Source organism: Sinohyriopsis cumingii, chromosome 5 (genome assembly GCF_028554795.1).
Source record: "Sinohyriopsis cumingii isolate HCF-2022 chromosome 5, ASM2855479v2, whole genome shotgun sequence".
Classification (NCBI taxonomy): Eukaryota; Metazoa; Mollusca; class Bivalvia; order Unionida; family Unionidae; genus Sinohyriopsis; species Sinohyriopsis cumingii.
Window position 1 is genome coordinate 43,719,022 of NC_142965.1, and position 23,258 is coordinate 43,742,279.

The 23,258-nt window shown below is 36.3% G+C and overlaps 1 protein-coding gene across 1 annotated transcript in view; it reads left to right on the plus strand.

The window, feature by feature from the left end:
• LOC149799040 (glutamate receptor ionotropic, kainate 2-like) overlaps positions 1-23,258 on the plus strand; it is a 328,910-nt gene that overhangs the window by 47,804 nt on the left and 257,848 nt on the right. The window contains exon 2 of the mRNA XM_089958002.1: positions 8,734-8,822. The gene's annotated coding sequence lies outside the window, so the exon portion shown is untranslated. The remainder of the gene's footprint in view (positions 1-8,733; positions 8,823-23,258) is intronic.

Consider the following 23,258-nt stretch of genomic DNA (forward strand, 5'->3'; position numbering starts at 1 on the left):
ATGAGAGAATTACAGTGGCTGCCTCTTCGTACGATTGACCAGTAGAAGCTTACATTTGGATATTAGGCACACCGATCTGAGCAGAAAATATCACAGATACATGTCTCGTAAACATTACATACAAATATTGAGGAATGTGCGTAACACAGAAACATATAAGTGACTCGAGTACTACGTAAAAACTGTGGTTGTTGTTGTTGTGGGGTTTAACGCCATTTTTCAGCACACGATAGGAAGAACCACCGACCCACGAGAAGCTACTGGCAAGCTTTCCCACATAACCACATTGGCCGAATCCTAGACTCGAACTCACGCAGACCGAGGTGAGATGGCAGTGATCCGTAACGGAGAGCTCTTTAGACCACTCGGCCACTCGGGGCCCCTCAACACTGGTAATGAAGCAATAAGGTCGTATGTAAATGCATTCGGTGCTCAAATTGAAAATAGGAAACATGTGATTCAAATGTCTATGACAAGATTACATGAGTTAAAAAGAAAGAAAGATCATAACGGGTATATTTACAGACAGAAATAAATTTAGTTCGCGAACCATATTTTACATCATAAATATCCAACAGAAACAAGTTTTGAATATTAAGAATTCATGGAAGAAATAAAAACATTAATTCCATTTGGATTGACTAATAAATTATGCTCTTTGTGTAAAATAATGCATTAGTCATTTTTAGGAATCGAGAATAGACGAGGAAATAGTGCAAATATTACAAACTATTATTCGCGTAAATAAAAGATGATCTCAATATTTCATTGGTGAGACACTTACTGCGTCAATAAATCGGTAAAAACATTTTTTTAGTATCTTATTATCTTGTGATATATGTTATTGATCCTCTTTTGTTTCACTTAAATAAAATGTCATCTTATCAGATTAATCGTGTTTATAAAACAAATGACGTTTGATGGCTACCACGCTAAATGCCAATAAGAAATTTTCTCTTTTTTATACAGCGAATCATTACATTTTCAAATGGGAATCTTTATCAAAACGTCTGTCATTTCAATCACTAAATCAAATTGTTATCTTGGCGCATTGATTTTAGTATTCGTAGATACAAATGTCCTCGCGGCATTGTTGGACGCGGTGGATTAATGTGGTCGTATCCATACATGAACATCGTACTTTGCGCAGCACGAATGGTATCGTGTGATATTACACTTACCCATCTTCGAGAGTGCACCCAACGCTACTAACTGCGTGCATCGTATATGTGCTAAATAGCAGCAATCCTCATGCGTTTGCCAATTGCACAGAAGAGAAACATTTTCCGAGTAGAGAAATAAGACTCGTTCTCTACCCTATTCACTCAAAGCGATAGTGGTGGGGATGGGGGCTGTTTTACAGGAAGTAGTGTGCGTTCTCATTTGTATATCAAGCACAATAGAGTTTAGAATCTCTATCTATATTAGAATTATGCATCTACCTTCTAACCATTTGTTATTTGCTTTATTACTTAAATATCTATATTTATCAAAGATAACATATAGCGAACAATTCACGAAAGAGCTTATTTCTGAACAGATCTTGATTCGATCTGTCCTACAAGGTATACTGATCGTTTTACGGCAGCTGATCCGGAAACGGATTGAACAAAGTCAACGTACCGGACATGTGACTTCCCCTAGCAAACTTTAATTTGGAACTAAAAATTGAATTTGTTTTTTTTATATTTTTTGTTGTTGTTTTTATGTAAAAAATAACAGTCATACATTTGTTTTTGGTGTCCACGTTCGCCGAATCTCTCTCTGAAAAATTGTTAAAGCTACGTTAAAAATTCCAAATCACACACAAACACACATAATCTAACTCAACAAGAGTCCATAGTCTTTATAGTGTAACTAAACAGTTTTTAATATCTAAATCAACAAGAATCCATATTCTTTATACTCTATCTCAAAAGAGTCTTTATACTCTAACTCAAAAGAGTCTTTATACTTGAAGTCAACAGACTCGTTATACTCTAACTCAAAAGAGTCTTTATACTCTAACTCAAAAGAGTCTTTATACTTTAACTCAAAAGAGTCTTTATACTCTAACTCAAAAGAGTCTTTATACTCTAACTAAAAAGAGTCTTTATACTCTAACTCAAAAGAGTCTTTATAATTTAAGTCAACAGACTCGTTATACTCTAACTCAAGTCTTTATACTTTTACTTCGACAATTATATTCCTACTCAACAGATTCTTTTTACTCTTTATACTGTAACTCAACAGTATTTAAACTCTAATTCACTCGAATAAAGCAAACTGCATAAACTCAGATCTGCTTTAGTATACAGCGACGTCAGATCAGAGTCTATGTTGTGTACAGTTGAAGATGGAGTATAAGCGAGTACAAACGGTAATCACAAAATATCGATAGTTTGATATTTTATCCCGCTATCGGTACAAGTCTAATCTCAGCATACAGTTTCTAAAGTTGATTTGTACGTGCTTATGGTCAGACTTAAAAGATCAGCAGGGTAACATTACTATGAAACCACACGAGAATAATATACTTTGCATGTGCATAGTGACGTGCACTGTAGAACCGAATAAACGTTTGTTTATTAAAGTCATGTTTATCCTGGATATGCAGAATTCCGTTTCGTGACAGACAGCAACTTCAGCAATCGGAGGCAAGTAACGCATTCAACTACTCTTGTATGGATTAGAGAGCCGATAAAATGTGCCATAGGATCTACCAGATCGATAAATTCTATGATTTACCAAAATATTTTTTTTTGTTTTGCATCTTGCTGTGCTGTGAGACTATCCTACCCCTGCTTTAACCGGAATTTAGTCACATATAGCTTCCTTAGACATGATCAGGATAAAGCATAGCCGGTTTCAATTTTCGTTTCTTCCTTGGTCATCTTAATTCAAAACAATCGACATTAATCACCGTTACATTTTCAGATTGGTTTGATTGTAGGAGGCTGTTACATTCAAAGAACATTATTGATTTTTAATAAAGAAAAAAAAAACCAGTTGCAATCAAGTTTGGTACGTTATGATTACGTGTTTATAGGAAGCAATTTCTCCTGTACCCTGGGGCATTTTTGTTGTTGTAATTTATACTGAATTCGTTTTCTCGTGGTTCCATGAAGGACTTTAAGGATAAAACTATATCTGAAATGGCGATAGCTACTAGTTTGAACTATAACACGGGAAGGGGTCTTCGATGGAGGAAAGTGTATGCCACCTAAATGGGGCCCAGACTCTGATATTTATCCTTACTGACTTGGTCTGGAGATTATAAAACTGTTGACGTGAGCTTGAGATTAAATTCACCATCAGCCAATCAGAAACAGCCTTTCAATTGTAATGCCGTTTGTGATTGGTCGACATACGATCTCAAGCTCGAGACTTGATTGTTTACCTGGTCTGATACTTTAGTAGTAGGTCTTTGTTCTTATGTCCACGGTGGACTGTTTGCTTAAGCATTTTGCAGACATGATAGCTACACTCGTTTCCCTAAAAGGTCATTTTCTTCTTTTTGCTTCGGGACCCTTTTGAGAACCTAACCATTCAAGCCCGGGCCTAGGGAAAGGCGAACGAGGCAGCCGCCTTGGGCCCCACGCTTTCAGGAAATCAACTCAGCAATGTAATTTGTTTTTTGCTTGGGGGCCCGCTCATCGCCTGCTGCCTTGGGCCTTGCATGCTGCCTTGGGCCCCGCACATCATATGACCCGGCTTGTAAACGTTTTTATTTGTCCATGTAAGTTTAAAAGCAAACCCTACTGAATCATTTGCAAGTTTCATTAATAAGGGAATAATTTCAAACCTTTGCCAAGTTAAATGTATTAAATTTTACAGCACCCGTTGTTTAGATTTCATTTGTAATCCAAACATGCAATGTATTTTATTAAAAAGTTCTGAGTATTAGCGAACTGTAGAACAAAGGTCTTTATTGGTGAACAGTAAGTCAATACTGTTCCTCAAAGTATTTCACATACACCTCAAAGTATTTCACATACACCTCAAAGTACTTCACATACACCTCAAAGTACTTCACATACACCTCAAAGTATTTCATATGCACCTCAAAGTACTTCACATACACCTCAAAGTACTTCACATACACCTCAAAGTATTTCACATACACCTCAAAGTATTTCACATACACCTCAAAGTACTTCACATACACCTCAAAGTACTTCACATACACCTCAAAGTACTTCACATACACCTCAAAGTATTTCACATACACCTCAAAGTACTTCACATACACCTCAAAGTATTTCACATACACCTCAAAGTACTTCACATACACCTCAAAGTACTTCACATACACCTCAAAGTATTTCACATACACCTCAAAGTACTTCACATACACCTCAAAGTATTTCACATACACCTCAAAGTACTTCACATACACCTCAAAGTACTTCACATACACCTCAAAGTACTTCACATACACCTCAAAGTACTTCACATACACCTCAAAGTATTTCACATACACCTCAAAGTACTTCACATACACCTCAAAGTATTTCACATACACCTCAAAGTACTTCACATACACCTCAAAGTACTTCACATACACCTCAAAGTATTTCATATGCACCTCAAAGTACTTCACATACACCTCAAAGTACTTCACATACACCTCAAAGTATTTCACATACACCTCAAAGTACTTCACATACACCTCAAAGTACTTCACATACACCTCAAAGTACTTCACATACACCTCAAAGTACTTCACATACACCTCAAAGTATTTCACATACACCTCAAAGTATTTCACATACACCTCAAAGTACTTCACATACACCTCAAAGTACTTCACATACACCTCAAAGTACTTCACATACACCTCAAAGTATTTCACATACACCTCAAAGTACTTCACATACACCTCAAAGTATTTCACATACACCTCAAAGTACTTCACATACACCTCAAAGTATTTCACATACACCTCAAAGTACTTCACATACACCTCAAAGTACTTCACATACACCTCAAAGTATTTCACATACACCTCAAAGTATTTCACATGCACCTCAAAGTACTTCACATACACCTCAAAGTATTTCACATACACCTCAAAGTATTTCACATGCACCTCAAAGTACTTCACATACACCTCAAAGTATTTCACATACACCTCAAAGTACTTCACATACACCTCAAAGTATTTCACATACACCTCAAAGTACTTCACATACACCTCAAAGTATTTCACATACACCTCAAAGTACTTCACATACACCTCAAAGTACTTCACATACACCTCAAAGTATTTCACATACACCTCAAAGTATTTCATATGCACCTCAAAGTACTTCACATACACCTCAAAGTATTTCATATGCACCTCAAAGTACTTCACATACACCTCAAAGTACTTCACATACACCTCAAAGTACTTCACATACACCTCAAAGTATTTCACATACACCTCAAAGTATTTCACATACACCTCAAAGTACTTCACATACACCTCAAAGTACTTCACATACACCTCAAAGTATTTCACATACACCTCAAAGTATTTCACATACACCTCAAAGTATTTCACATACACCTCAAAGTACTTCACATACACCTCAAAGTACTTCACATACACCTCAAAGTATTTCATATGCACCTCAAAGTACTTCACATACACCTCAAAGTATTTCACATACACCTCAAAGTATTTCACATACACCTCAAAGTACTTCACATACACCTCAAAGTACTTCACATACACCTCAAAGTACTTCACATACACCTCAAAGTATTTCACATACACCTCAAAGTATTTCATATGCACCTCAAAGTACTTCACATACACCTGAAAGTATTTCACATACACCTCAAAATACCTTCTTCATATAACTATTATTAAATATAAATTTGTATTCACTTTGTATTTGTCGTTCATACGCTGGAAAACTGTATGTCCAAACCGCACGGCTTGTTTCAAATCGGTTGGCCCTTAGCAAATCTTCATTCGGCCAAAAATCACTTGGAACTAAATCAGGGCTGTGTGGATGCTGTGCTCACTCTGGGCGTCTGTCATTACGGCGGATTCATGCGCCGCAATGTTATAATGGAGTAAGTGAGTAGCTCCGATACTTGTGCGTGTGCGAGAAAACACAAGTTTCATCAGCTATGACAGTCTCATTCCATGTCTCTGGTCACTTTTTGCATATTTGGCTAGAAGTTTTTTTTTGGCAATTTCAACAAGAGCTTTTTTATCTGCTCTCAACCCATCTTGCACACACGTTTTTGAGTTTCACTTGGTTCTTTAGTATATTAAAAACAGTTGACCAATTAATGCCCGTGATAATCGAAATATCATCAACTGTGTATCGAGCATCTTAATCATTTGATTTCTTCACAGACAATGGTCTTTCAGCACGTGGGTCATCTTCCATGGATTTGCTGCCATTTTTAAAACATGAAACCACCTGAAAATGTAGGATATGACAGATAATGGCATCCGTAAATTTTATCAAGTCGACCTGGATGGATATCAGAGAGTACATAAAGAGCTATCTTATTTTACTACATGTATTTTGCACAGTAGCATAATTTTTCTTTTTCGGCATCACTGTCAATTACCTATTTTATGTCACATGCATATATCTGCTTGTGTCAGACATGTTGCACGTGCATCTGCAGATTATTTTAAAGAACGTTATTTTGTCCAACGGTCAGCATTAAAATTTGACAGATCTAAAATATTGTAACGAAATATTCAGAACTTTTCAAATGCCTCTCGTGTAATCACTCGTAAAGTCAGCTTAGATATCGCCTCATGGTGTTTTCAAATCGGTTGGATGTAATAGTTTTCTTGTATTACTCGAACGGATGGTAGACGATTGACTTTAGTAACACAAAAGCTATACGGATTTATTATACTAACACCTAAGCAGAAAAAGCACAGAAATTGTAAATATATTAAGAACATTATTTTTTGTGCCTGAAATATAAATGAATATGAACAAGAAGGGTCGTTGAGCAATAGTTTTGATGTATATCAATGCAAGTCTTAATATCAGGAAGGAGACCATGTTATATGAACTCTCATATAAGATTTAAACCATGGTGTATAAACTCTCATATAAGATTCAGCCCATGGTGTATAAACTCTCATAAAAATTCAAAATCGAGTTTAAATGCATCCCTCAGAAAACGTTTATTTGCTTACCTAAAGGAAATTATATGATTCTGGCATCTGGCGGTTTCAAGCGCTGTCCTTTACCGCTGTTTCATCTCTGTCTACGTTTTGTTTTTTTAGTCTGGGGCCCGGTATATGTGGATATGTGAGAAAGCTTGCCAATGGTTTCGGTCGTCCGTACCAGGGTTTTCCCGATTTTATTCCTTCACCAGTTTTACTGGCCGCCATGAATAGCCTATTTTGTGCGGAAAATGGTGTTCAACCCTACAACAACAACAACATATAAATTATTAACTGTTGCATTATTAACTTTTCCTTTTACATCCATAACTAACGAAACGAAAACCACCTGGTTTAATTAGAATATTTTGGACTAATCTTAGCAATTGTTATTGCAAATTTTGTGGACGCATTCACCCATCACAAGCGCACTGAATATCTACTTTTATTTCACCCGTTCATCAGAAAGTTGGTACAGATGATTAAGTATGGGTTGTCTTGTTTTAGTTGTACATCATGATAGGAAGGCACCTAGTAGCCCACGGCAGATGCGTACAAATCAAAAGCATCATCCAAGTTGTTTAACAACAGTCACCAAGTCTTGTCCTTTCAATCGTTCTTTCAGTTAATCCAATCTGTTGGCTCTGTTTTCAAAAACTTTTTTTTTATTGTCTACATAACCTCTCCATGTTTCCATCTCTTTCAAATTATCATCCTCAACAGTCTTATATAATTTTAGTTTAAAAGTCTCTGCACAAACCAAGAATTAGCTGCCTAACTTGCAACCACAGAATCAATGTAAAAATTTATCTTGGTTGTTGTTCTTGTTGCTGACGATATATATTGCGAAATAATACTTTCAAGTGGTGTTTAAACATTTAACATCAACACTTTGTTTGTTGTCCTCGCTTGCAATCGTTCCTTTGACTTTTTGATGTGCATCCCAAACTTGTAAAATATGCCTTGGGTTAAAACAAGGATGTATTCACATAATAAAATCTCTTATATAATAAGTATATGCAATACTATTAACGTGTTTAATTGTCAGCACTGTTGTTACAACTGACATTATTATTGTTGTTATTAGTTAATTCCGCAGCAGCAACACAAATGGATCTACTACTACTGCTACCACCGTTACTGCTGCTGCTGGTGATGATGATAATGCGTTGCTATTGTTGTAGCTGATGCCGATATTACGCTTTCTGCTTCCACTTCTAATTTTATCAATGCTGTTGTGACGACGGCAAAAGCTTCTAAAGTAATTTATTCCAATGGATAAATAGATAAATACAAAATGTATTACAACATCAAATTTCCTTTCAGCGCACAGGCTTTGGCGGAAATGAAGAAAACTAGATTTGTATAGTCTGAAACAATTAACCCCACAAATTGTAGCAATACTTTTTTGTCAACCGGCTTAGGATCTTTATAAAGTGCTCATTGAGCAATAGGGGATCGATCTTCAAATCTGATAAGCACTTCAATCATACAGCAAAAGGAAATTCATCTTCAAATTTGAATTCCACTTGTATCGCATTCACCACATACTGAACTTCTCTATTGGATGAAAGGATGGAAAAACGTTTTTTTCTTCTCTTTCTTTCGAATTCCAGATTTTCATGACTGTTGATTCTGCACGGCAATCGGACATGATGATTGATAATATCATTGAACTGGCAAGTGAGTTTCAAGTCTGAAAGAGGTAAGTCAATCAAAATCCTGTGGGGTACGACATAGCAAAAGAGAGAGAGAGAGAGAGAGAGAGAGAGAGAGAGAGAGAGAGAGAGGGAGAGAGAGCTGTTCTTTTTGTGTTCTAATTATTATTTTCTTTTCTAATGTGTTCATATCAACACAATAGCGTTTCTTTGTTGCTCCAGATCAGTATAAAATAACACAAGATGTCAATTCCGTACCAGGGATCACGTGTTCTTTCGAATTTATTGTTGTGAAAGGAATGTTAATTACTTTTAGTTGCGTCGACCAATTGCAACTTAAAATGAAAGATATTTTTATGTGGCTAAAATGTGTACATGCACAAATCGATGTTACTTTGTAGCTTGGAAATCGGTAAAAAATAATTGAATGTATCTAATGAAATCACGATATTGTTGCAAATTAATGCTTAATTTAAATATTCAACATGTTGTGTCTATTAATGAATACCCACTTTCTATGACAGTCTTAACTATAACATCTAAAAAAAATAATAATAATAATACATTTGCAAATGGATGCCATACATTATATTCAAATAGTAACCGATCAATACATGGTAATTTCACCTTAAAGAATCAAGACGAAGGCTAAAATCCATAAATATCCAATCCTAATGTAACATGGGCGTGACCTAGGTAGGTATATGCGGTTTTGTGTGTTTCTAGAAGAACATAATAATTTGGAACTAATAATGATTAGTAAAAACCAGTAGAGGGAGACAGAGAGACAGAGACAGACAGACAGACAGAGAGACAGACAGAGATAGACAGACAGACGGGCAGACAAACAAAATCTTCTAATGAGCATTTTTCTAAATAATATGCTAGCATCCATGAATTATATATTTTATAACACTTCAAAATACACACGTATGCCATACAATGACTAAGGAAAATATTCTCAAATAAAGTAACCCGATGCAATCTTGATGCCAAAAGAGGTAGAAACCGTTAAAATACTATGTTTGAAAATATTAAAATACTAATGTTTAAACAATTAAAATGCTATGTTCTAAAAAATGGTTCTTTAGATAAACATATCATAAGAGACAAGGCGTGTAGCTCGAGAAACTGCAGTTGCAATTATGGGTTTGATTTTTTAATGGTACTCTACATTGAAACCTAATAATCAGTAAGCAGTAATCTAGGTGTAATAATACTCCAGTTCAATATCTTTAAGAGCTTGATATGTCAGAAGTGAAGTGACAGACAATGTCCACATTTTATGATTTTCGTCTGGTCAGGCATCGTTACGACTGCTCAAGTTCACACGTATTTTCAAGACTATGCAGTTTTAATAATACATTGTCATGCTAAAGTAAAAATAACAGCGCATATTTATCTAAGTTTGTATTAAATTTCACACGAATAATGTAAGTAACTTGCATTTAAGCAATCTCAAATCCACCCTTTTCCGTACAGATTGATCCATTTTGGTCAAGTTTCCTTTATGGAGAGCTAAACACGGGTGACATGAAAATGAAGGTTGCTGATTGCTTAACTGAACTTTTTAGGTCATTACCCCAATTAGATTTCGACCAATCAACTGTATTCTCTGCCTTATAAATAGATTACAACTGCATACTTAGCGTGGAAATTGATGTAATGGGCTGAAAAATTAATATTTGGAAGAGGGTACTGGGGGACCAAAGGAAATTGGCATTAGTCCACAGGTTCAGATGCAGGAGGCTGTATGGGGACAAGAGGAAATCCTGTGTTAAATGGGTCCATAGGTTTAACATCCTATAGATACCTGAAGGAAAAATGATAATTATATAGGTCATGGGTTTTACATGGGAATGTTATTATGAAGACATAAGTGGTTATGAGGAGCAAATTTCTTTTAAGGGAACAAACAGGAATGGTAATGTTAAAATGGTGAAGGAAAAAGGGTTGACAGTTAATAGGGACAAAGGAGAATGTAATGTTAAATTTGTTTCTACTGTTCAAACACACTACATCTATAATCCAAACACACACCCTACCATCCAAGGAAAAAGGTGTAAGAGTTTATAGACATGCTTTTACACAAACGTATAAACCCACTATTACACAAAGGATAGTAGTGAGTGTTTATAGACACTCTATTATACCCTTAGATACCAACACAAAAGGAAGGGTAGGCTGTAGTGTTTGAAGGCAATGCAAATAATAAATACTTTTACACAAACATAAAACACATACTGTCACACAAACAATGGTAGGCTATGCTGATATACACACGTCACACACAAGCTCATAATATCACACACAAGTGTACTGTAGTATTTATAGGCACATTCCTGTACTCTTACTTACTAACAGTTTTTATCACAAGAGAAGGAGTAAAGGGGTTTACATTTTAGTTTGCCAGCAACATGCACATAGACAAAACACGAAACATTTATAGACACAAATGGCAATGAAGACTGATATCTCTCTATTACAGATATCTGGGTGGATTTGTTAACCAAAGGTAGTTAACACACCCCACAGCTTCACTGGTCTTCTCTTTAAACTTCTTCAGTGTAACCGTAGAGCAAGACCCTCTTCAGACACCCATACTTCTCCACATTAACTTCTCTATTCCATATCGACGTTCCCGTTATCTTTGTGACGGTCCACGATGCCTTCACATGGACTAGCTAGGTTTAACAGAATGAAGTTTGAAGAAAAATATCACTGAACAATAACTGAAGTCAACATTGTCGGAATCAGCGTGACAAGTAACAATTAACTTTGGCGTATGGGTTTAACCTTCATTTTGATGGTAATGACTGTTTTTGTTTTTTTTAAAAAAAATTATAATCCGCTTTGATAACGGTCTTACTGGTAGAGAGTCAATATTAATTTGGAGTTAAATAGAGAAAGTCATGGTGGATAAGAAACTGTGTGCCAATTGTAAAATAAGTGTCATAAAATTATTTTTTCCTGAAATAGTTATCAATCAAGGCTTAATAGAGAGAACTATTCCAACTTCAATGGGCGTGTTAAAGTTTCTGCGGTTAGATCAAGTTAATCCTGATTTGCTAAGCTAACTGGGGGTCTGTTTCTCAGATAAAATTCAATGTTTTAAGTAATTTCCCTCGCGAAATTAGTCAGTCCAATTTTTTCTGCGGAAAGGGAAGTTTCTGGAAGTTGAAAGGCACGGAAAAGAGAGATTCTGCTTCATAGGAAAGTAAGCGCGTCTGGGAAAACAAGGTTTTATTTCAATCGCATACAAGTGTTCATTGATAGAAGTTTGTGATTATTTGTTGCATCTATTCTTTTGAAATTTATGCTTCAGATTCTCATAAGATTGGAAATTAATTATTTGCATTCATTTTCCTTGAATGTTATATGACTTATGTATTAAAAGAATGTCATAATATTGTCTTGATATGAATTTGTCCGAACTTACTCGCTTGTAAGTATGAATTTCATGGTGAGAATATGTGAATCTATCGGTAATAAATGAGATGAATCATGTATCCTACGAATTGATTTTACTATATCTGGAAATGTTACGCCGATGAATTCCGAGCTAGCAAGTAATGTAGTTAAGGCAAAACGTGAGTTCCATTAATTCATTTGTGTAATTTAGTGTTAATTTTTTAAATCGAGAAATCGGCCGACGTAGTCCAGTTAGAGATTTATAGTGCACGGAGGCGTAGTCCTATTTACTATAGATTTCAAGTTAGGTCATGGTTCCATTGAGGAATGCGGCTATCCACTTGGGAAAGACAGGAATAGTTTGGTAAATAATATCCTGTGTATCAGTTGCGAACTGACCCATATTAGCCTTAGTTCTGTTGAGTTGCGATAAGGAGATATCTTATGTAACAAGAGTACGTATTATTGTTCGATCCCAGAAGAAGAAAAGCCTGACAAATATCTAGGTTGCCTGTTTCTGTATTTTTTTTTAAATGAGAAAAATAGTTCCGATGATTTCAGAAAGAGAGATAAAGAAGAATTATAGAGGATTTTGCATCGACATAAAGATGCAAAAGAATTTATTCAACGACAGTAAGAAGCTGAAGGATAAACACGAGAAAAAGAAGAGAATACGGGTACTTTAAAGAATAAGGGACATAAGTAAAGGAGTGACAACAAACCCTGTGTGCGTGCTAAATGACATTTTGACGAATTTAAAACATTTGTGACAAATACATCAGACTTCTTTAAACTAAACCAAGAGTAAAAGACTTTCACGTGCCAAGATTTCTTAGCCCTCCTTCACTATATCCACTCTCACTGCCAGTAGCAGCAGCAGCAGCAGTTACTACCACTATCAAATCATCAACAGCAACAGGAGGGGGCGAGGGTCTTTGCCGTGGAAAGTGATTGAGACAATTGAAGCTAATGATGTTGAGGTCTATAAATTTGTCCAAACTAACACCCAAATGTCCTTTTCAGGACAAGAGATACTTCTCAATGATTGCAAAATCAAATAATATTTAAATATATTTTCCCATGATTTAATAGCGTGCGTGTATGAGTGTGTGCTTAAATTACTTATCCTTAGTTTTAAAAAATAGATACGTTTTCTTTGATATATTTTCTTTTGAAACGCAATGAAAATTTCATACCACATCACAATAATCTATTTATTCTTTGGCTGGCTGTCTATTGCTTATTTTTATTTTATTCACTAACATGGGTTTTTCCTCCTTACTGTTTCCTAGCTGTCTTGATCTCTTGTATTTCTTGACGGGTATGGGTTCTTCTTTTGTTACTTGAAGAACTCTCCTCCTCTAGCCTCTCCTTCTACTTGCTGTTTTTTTTAGGACACTCTGCAGACTAACCTCATTTCTTCTGACAGTGATACCAGTTATCATTTCCTTTATCTATCTTTTCTCATGTCGTTCCTATGCTTTGACGTTGTGGATATTCTGGGACCCAATCTCTCGGCATATATAGCAGGTATCTTGACTTTTCCCCCGAGATGAGTAGTCCTTAGTCGTATACTTTCGAATGACTCTGTAAATCTCTGAAGAGAAGGTCGATCTGTTTTGTCTCTTCCATCTCCACAGTTTAAAAGCTGAATGAACAATTAAGACTCTGAAGCTATCCTATGTATAGGCAGTAAGTGTATTAAACTTAGTCAAATTATATTTTCGAATCAAGATGAAGCGATCACATTACTTCAGTGAGAAATCAGAAGAGAAATAAACCAAGTGGCGTGGTCGACAAATTCCCGTGTCTCTTCATACGCTAGCTGGATTGTTTGCCCGAGGCCATGAGAGTGATTTAGATGAGAACATGAGTGCTATTGAGCCAAAACGTCTGGTCAGCCATAAGACCAAGAGAGTCCAGATCCACTAAAAATGAAAGTCGTTCAGGAGGCTCAAAAAGATTATTTTCACTGGGCGAATTTTAAAGATTTCAAGTCTGAAGTGAAACATGACAAAACAGCAGGTTCGCAGCATAATTGTTTGATTCCTTGTTTGCGACATTGAAATGACAATGCAAAGTTAAAGAAAACGATTGTTTGAGACGCTTCATACTATTTGGATCGAGTTTAGAACACCGGCAGAATTAACACCGTCGGAAGTCATCGACAAAATTCAGGATGTTTATTATTCCAATAACAAGTATAACATGACCAATGGCAGAGCCACTCTTCATGCGACTCACTTTTTACCTCTTACCGACAATAGACCATGCATTGTTTTATTGGTGGACAACATTCGCTATATCAAACATAGTATCGTCGACATCGCCAACTTGAAAGACCAAATGTGCTGAGCCTGCGCCATCTCTGAAGATCAAACAGGTCAAATCTGTCTTATAATAGAGTATGAAGACTGCCCGTTGTTGATCGACTTAATTGACAGATGTTTTCAATGAAAATGTCAGGTGTGAATAGATGATTTAGCATTACCTTTCTGAACAAAGAAAGAAAAAATAAAAGAAATGGATACATGTGAACCTCATTGCCTTATGTCTCGCAGTTCGTACACATCTGCTTGGAATCCTACCGCGTGTGCAAAGATGAACGTCCACATCACAAACCTAAGGACCTTCAAGCCTATGCCATGGACAAAAATGACATATTACCGACCAGGAACCCATTGGGTAGCCGTCTACTTTCCCAACGATCACAGTATGGACTATTTTTTCCTGTGGACTACGTTCTCTGGAAGACGACATCATTGACTTTATGAAAAGAGTTGCTGTATTCTGCTTATTTTCTTCATCAAAACATTCTTTGTGACTTCTTTTGATGGTTAGTACTCTAGGAATTATTATATAATAGAAAGATGGTTTATGAGTATTGTTCTTATCTCTTTTCTTTAACATAGAATCTTAGCGTGCATCGATGGCAAAATCCCATTGTTTAAGATCATTGGAAGTCACGTTTGACTTTAACTCACCAACGTTCCCGATCTTATAAATACGTTCATGTTGAAAGGTATTTTTTGCTTGTTTGTTTTTTTATTTCTTTTACAGAAATTTCTTATGGAGTTGTCCTGGATTTTTATTGAATAAAAAGGGTATGCATATGTCTTTCACATTTCTTGCAATATATTTTTGTCATGTTTTCCTTCACTTCCACGATCCGAATCAAAAGGATGTTTTCCATCACGTCCGTGCTGCTATCGGTGCTTTCATCAGTCTGACCACCCATCGTTGACTCGTCAACTTCTACATTGATTAGAAATACGGCCGAAAAACTCAGACGAACTCCAGTACACCCACAATGGTTCAAGACGACCGCAATGCATTAAAAAATGTCAAATCAACTGATCCTCTCAGCAATCGAAGAAGGTGGTAATAGAAGACAAGAAGAAATGGGAAAATGACAAGACCATTGTAAGTACTCTAAAACCATCCCAGTTGAGAAAGAATGACGGTCCTTCAGACTAGAACCTGGGACATGGAACTAAGGCAGCAGCAACAATAAAAGTGACAGCAGCAGAAATAGAGATAACAACTGTAGCATCCAAAGCATCACCGACTACGGAGGCAGACATGTATAGTCCCCGCTCTCTATTAATCCTTGGTACAGAGATATATTCACTGAAAGATGTGCTGCCTGCACGTTTAACATTGCCATTCCCGTTTGTCCCCATAAACACTTTTATCAATAATACCATGCCCATGTTAATCCTTCGGTGTATATATAATTATCATTTTTACCCCAAGTAATGGACACTTTTAACATAGAATCCTGCTTGTCCCGGATAACGCCTCCCTCATTGTAACGTATGGACCCATTTAACATGCGATTTCCCCTTGTCCCCATACCACCTCCCGAATGTTAATCGATGTCCTATTGCTGATTCCCGTTTGTTCCCCAATACTCTCATACAACTACTAACACTTAAAATATTCATTTCGAATGTAAGTTAGCAACATTTTTTTCTAGTGAAAAAATACTTATTTGCTTACAGAAATAAATGCTGGCATCTTTCCTTTGACAGGACAGTCTGTCAATAAAGCTTGAAATAAAGATGACCTGGGACAACTGTAACAATGCCAGGCCAGACTAAAACATATTTACATTATCTTAACGTCTCAGAGTTCTAACTCATAAAGACGTTGAAAATGGAACATTATGCATGTTAAAATGGCGCCAAAATTCCTGAAAGTGTTGCTGTAAATGCAAATACCATTAAGAAATCAAGGGCTTAGTGTGAACTGCAACATAATATGTTCATGATAGTTGCCCAATTTGGTATCAAGTGTACATTCGATACCTGTGTTGAAAAAGAAGTTAATTTCTTTGCAACATGCAATATACTAGATATAGGTAATTTATCTCGTGCCAGATAGTCCGCGATATTGAATGTCTGGGCTTGTTAAGAGTTGAAAATGCAAACTGCATTCAGACTTATTCTCATGGAGTAATTCTGCATCTACTTGGCCAAGAGGCGATTACGTAGAGAAGTTTTAATCGGCCCAGCCAGTTTTTGGTACCGGTCAGGACGAGTGAATGAGTGATTTTCCTGAACCCTGCATGCGACGATGCCTAAATTAGATATACACTTGCTTACAGGTTTTCATATATAATGATCTGCAATTTTTTCGTTACGTACAGAAAGTCATAAAGTCTATTGATGCTGCACAGAAAGTCATAAAGTCTGTTGGTACTGAGCAGCAAGTCATAAAGTCTATTGGTACTGCGCAGCAAATCATAAAGTCTATGGGTACTGAGCAGCAAGTCATAAAGTCTATTGGTACTGAGCAGCAAGTCATAAAGTCTATTGGTACTGAGCAGCAAGTCATAAAGTATATTGGTACTGAGCAGCAAGTTATAAAGTCTATTGGTACTGCGCAGCAAGTCATAAAGTCTGTTGCTACTGCGCAGCAAGCCATCAAGTCGTTTGTTACTGTACAGCACTTTATCAAGTCTTTCGTTACCGCACATCAAGTCTTAAATTCTTTTGTTACCGTACTGCAAGGCTTCAAGTCTTTAGTCATTAAGTCTTTCATTACCATATATCAAGTCATCACGTCTATCGTTACCGTACAAGTCTTCAGGATTAAAAATGTTAAACCCTGGTCTAAAGCCCCTGGTGTCCTAATGGTCAAAGCGCTTACCTTTACCGATCACTGTCATCTGACCTCTGCCCGCGTGGATTCGAGTCTAGAGCTCAACCAGTGAGGTTATGTAGCTTCCCATGGATCCATCGGTGGTTCTTACCGGTTTTTTCCAGGGTTATTCCTCCACCTGTTATGCTGGCCGCCATGTTATGCCTAATTTGCGCTGAAAAATAACATTAACAACAACAACAACAACTTAAAGATTTCAAGAACAGTATCACTCAAACCATATAGCAATTAGGACATTCAAAGAAGAAGTGAAGAAAAAAGTTCAGCCGGACGAAGCAAAAGAAAATCTAATACATGATAACAAAAGACTGTCGTAATCTAAGAGGTTTCTGAGTCACGCAGATGACAGTAGAATACTGAATATTGTATATCGCTAGGTAAGAATAGTTTTATTATATTTTCCTATATATTCCTGGAAGGAATTATTGAAACTATCAACATACATTCAATCTGAGCACAATTTCTGATAAATATGTGAACTTATTAAAGAATAGGTCACATAAATGCAATGTATATTATAATGAATGAGTCCCTGAACGAATAATTTATGAACCTTTCCAAAATGTGTTCTAAATCTATCCACGTTCATTTCCAGAAGAAAACTTTTTTAAAAATCTATCAATAAAATACAAAATTTAAACTCTTTACACGAACTGGAAAGAAAGAAAAAAGTTCAAAATTTGAATGAAGAATTTTTTTCTTGATTTTATAGATATTTTATAGGTGAAATATATTTCCTATATTTTAGTCCATTTTGTGGGAATATTTTTCCTATATGTTGACCGATGATGTATATGATACAGATAACTATACCGGGCCCATGCTAAGAGTCATTGTATTTGCCTTAGGTAATTACTAATACCATGCCCATATTAAAGCCATGAAATTTGCCATAAGTAATTACTAAGAACAGGCCGATGTTAAATGTCATATTTGCCATAAGTAATTGAATAAGTATATGCTAATTCAGGTTGAATGACACGTCGGAAAAAGTTGATATTAGCAATTTCTGGTCTGACAAGAACCAACTTTCGTTAAATTGACAATATCACATGTGGTCTAAGTTGTCTTAACGCTGATGTGCATTTGGTAGAGTGTTCGAATCGTATTGCAAGGGCCAAGGGTTCGATACACTCAGGTTAGCCCGAGTTGTCTGCCTCTGTGTATCCTCAAGAAAGACATTTAGCTCCCATTTCGTCGGCATAATATATCCTATCAAGTGCTAAAATGTCCTTAAATCCCAAACAAAATCATAAGATTAGCCCGATACCTGAGAGTATTGACTGTAATTGACTTTGCCAGCTCTGTCAAAATGTAACAGATGTCAACTGAACTAACTCAGCGTTTTGACTCATAAAAGCGTTATAAAGTGAAATGTCTCTAAACCGGACACTACTGGGATAAATATAATTGTGTCGTTTCACAGAGGTGGCCAGTATACAGAGATATGATAAGTGTTATATTAGTCCTAACAAGCTTGTTGGGAAGCAAAAATATCACTTCTGTACATTGACCAAGCAGCTGTCATTGTAGTCCCCAAGAAAATCTTTGATATTTTTCTTTGATTTTCCTAGTGATTTGCCAAGCAGTGAAGAATCCTTCATGCATTATCTTGAAAGCAGTATTCAACTGTAAACAGAAAAATGAAATGTTTATTGAGTTTGCGTACGGTGTCAATGAAAACAAGTGATCCTGTTGCTTCTGGAAAGGTTGCATGCACTAAAATTTCCAGTGGAGTCATGCAAATGCAGTTATTTGTTAACGTTACCATAACCCTTGCTGACTTATTTATATGTTTGTGTCCAACAGGGTGCCTAACATAATAAATGAGTTATTTTTCGTGCATGTAATAATGTAATATATGTCATACAAAATATAGAAAAACGAAGGAAATATGTAACGAAATTGATTAGTGTAGTAATATGTTATACTATTGAAAGTCATTTACATGTATTGAGAAGAGTTATACAATATGCCAGATAATGACGTCACATTTAACTTCGGGCACAGTCGTGTGTTTTAAAACTCAGTCAATAACCAAAGTACACGCAGTTTCTACAGATGTACCGCAGTCAACGAATTCATATTAAAGTTTTGACACATCTGGCACAGGTTTCCATGTAATTAATTTGAGGCGCCCTGAATAAGACAAGTAGATATTGTCATAATTTTTACATTTATGAAAATTAATTTCGTATGCTATTTGTTTTTGTTTTAAGTTTCGCTTAAAAGAGTGATGTGTTTCTTTTGTGCGATTGGTATATATGTGCAAGAATTGTTTATGTCTTTTTACGAACTAAATGCATCTCAATGGATATTTGTGAAAATTTTGTTATTGAAATATATAATAAAGAGAGACATACAATTATTTCATATTGTTTTTTAAAATATTCTTTGGTGTTATCGTCATAAAAACACAACAATCGGAAAGATAGCATCACATAATTATTGATAAAGTTAATCAATTATTTCTTGAAGAACTCCTTTTAATTCTAGTACAAACGATGTGTGTTTAGCAACTGATTTCGTGACAGCAGAGTAAGGCGGTTGAGTGAGTTTTGGAGAACACAATAAACTAATATTGTAAACCTGAGAGCAATAATCAAGTGCGCCGAAAAAGATTTGCTGGATTGTTAAGTTATAAATCCATTCCTAAAGATTCTTTTTATCAGACTTCCTATTCGGTCAATAGGCTATCATATCTATTAGGAAGTCTATTCACGGAACCGGAGTCCAACAACAATTTCATCAACCAGTTTGAAAAATGATTGGGTCGTGCAATTGAGGATACGTCACTTCAAAATGTTAGTTTGTTCCTTGATTAGCTTCATTCGTCAATACGCTATTTAGGCCGCTACATTTACTAGATGAGTTTCATTGAAGCAAATTAGTCTGTTCGACTGAGAGGAGCGATTTCTTTCTCAAAATGTCACTTGCTATCATAAGGTTGGTATGTTATATGACTGTAAATTACTGTCAGGCTATTGGGACTGTTCGCTTGGGATTGGCTATTTTCCACTGTCTTCATCTCAATATAGAAGTTAGCGAGGACTCATTACTTTGCGTCGCCTAAAAAACCCAGCATTCTAGTAATTCCACTGACTTTGTTACTTCGTGTTATTCTGAAAGATCATGTCGGAATGACTAATCCAGTTTTCTTTTTTTAACACGGCCATTGCACTAGCTACTGGCAATAGAGTTGAATAATTTGAGATAGCAGAAAAAAATACACTCAACTGAGCCAGACTCTGAGTCAAGGGTTCTTTCATTTCAAGAGGAGTACGTCATAAAACAAATCTAGAACTTAGATCCATCTTGGCACGTCAGCTGAACATATGCGACATAATCTATATTCAATTCTTTCCTCGATTTTATATAATGTTTTCCCCAATAATTGTTTGGATTGCCTTTTGAAGCCTGGAGAAATTTCTTTCCACTCCAGGAATGGTAAAACCATATTTTTTTCTAATATATAGCAATAGTTTCACAGATTTCCTCTTGGCATCGGAAATTACCATTATCAAGACATATTCTGCAGTTGCACGCGACATCAATTTATGTGATTAAGTAGGAAAATTGGGTTTACGAATACAGTAGTCAACCAGAGAAGACTCGGAGATCTAAACTGGAACATATCCATACAACATAATTTTAACATATGACATCTGTATACGACACTGCGATTCACGTTTCCATAGTGATATTGATAAGAAATGGACACCATAAATAGCTTTGAATCAAAGCAATGTTAATAGTGTGTATGCTTGCAAATATAAAGCAGAGACAATCTGCAAATGGCAGCGTTGAAGAAAGTGATTAGAACTATTTATTCCAAAGCGATAATTATTCTTTGGGGACACAGACCATTATGCAATAAGTTTGACATCAATGTTTCATAATTCTTGCCATTCTTCTAATACACTCATATTAGAAAACAACAATAACCTAATTCAAAGTACAACACCATTTTCTTTCTAGAGACCTAGGTCGATATTTACCGAACGATTGATAATACAATCAATCGGACTTATCTTATTTAAATATAGTTCCAATGTAAGAAACGAAATATCAGTCACGTTTATTTTCAAGTTTGGGATTGAACAAACATGTACTGTCTCCATTATGGCTAGGACTGTTCAAGATAAAACGAGATGCATAAATTAACTAACTTTTCAGTAGTAACTTCTCCCCACCTCACCCCCACACCCCAAAAAAAGAAAAGTAAAAGAGCAAAATAATTATATTAAAAAATTCCTTTTCTTCTACGTATATTTTCTTATTATTGAATTTTCCTATCTAGTTCCCTGATAGGTAATTCTGTAAGATTACAATGTAAAAGACTTTTAATAAATTTGTTTGTTCTCAGTCAAAAGCATAAAAGAACAATGCCTACGTCTTGGTTGCTTTCTTTGTACTTATAATAAATTAGATGGTTATATTTAACTGAAACATTCCTTACGTCGTCCGTTGCAAAGCATGTGTATTCATAACAAATTGAAGAAATGAATGATTAAGAATGCATCAAACTGCTTACATCAGCTTTCAATTGCCTTGTATTGTTTTAAAAAGATGATCTGATAGTTGCTTGTCTAGTCTACCTAAGGCCGTCCAACTTTCCGTGTACAGATCTAGCCAATGTAGACTTCATATTGGACATGCTCTTCCTGGATATATATCCAAAACAAAATGTATGCACACAAAAAATTGCCCGGTCATATACATGCAACTCCTTTTCCTAATTCTTCTTTTCTCCAACTATCACCACAACATTGGCCTTAAAGTTTCCTCTTTTTCTTCCGTAAACTACGACTATAAACACGTATGCTTATTGCTTCTGCTAGTATCACTAAATCTTCTTATACAGATACTGCAATTACTGTTACTAATTTTGCTATTGCTATCTTACTCATGGTACTATTCCACTTCACCGCCACTAACGGTCCTGCCACTGCTGCAGCAGATAAGTCTATTCGCTGATGCTGTTACCCGACGATAATTTTAATTCAGATATTTCAAACAGATGGCAACCAAACAGTATGTATATAACAGAGCTTTAGACAATCTTGTTTATAAGGCATAAAACTGCGATTAGGCTATGCAACGATAGGATGTTTTGTTCTTTTTATAACAGAAGTCACTTTCAGGTCGATTGGCCTCCACGTGAGGTGGTCTTTACCCTTTGCACAGTCCGGTTGCCAAAACCTCCTACTCAACACTCTGCAGCAAACTATTGTAGTAGATATGATTTGTTGGAGTGAATATTCCCCAGTACATTTTGTTTTTGAAAACAGTTTTGGGGGAGAAGGGGCATAAGCCTCTTTGTGCGGCTTTTAGCTGCCCCCCACCCGCCTCCACCATCCCGTTTCAGCATTTAGAACCTTTTCTTATAGCTTCAACAGTTCCAGCCTTTCAGATGGTTCCATCTGTTCCAGCGTTCCCTCAGTTCCAGCAGGTTCGCATGCGATTCATACCGTCTGCAGTACTACCTGCTCCTCCAGATCCCCAAGCCGGTTGTAGCCGTCTAGCGCAACAGAAGCAGTGGAAATGCCCAAAGGAAGGAAGTGCTCAAATGATTGTGGATTGAATGGATATCTCCACAGAAGATAGGCTCCCAACGGAACTAGCGAAAGCTCTAAGTCGTTTCTCTGCTATACAAGCAGCAATTGCTGGTGCATGCCTTCCGTTGCACAGCTCTTGCATATATATCGGGGTCTACGCACGTTGAGGCGGCGGTGCATACCCGAAAGCCTGCAACACTTCGTATCAACGTGCGGGCATACCAGGACATGTAAATTGTGTAGTCGAGTGGCAGAGCAGCGTCAGGAACCTGTGTGAGTTCTTTGGTAAGGTTGTTCAATTGGCGGTACATTGGAAGCACAACTCAAAAGCCCGTATTTTTCGTAGAA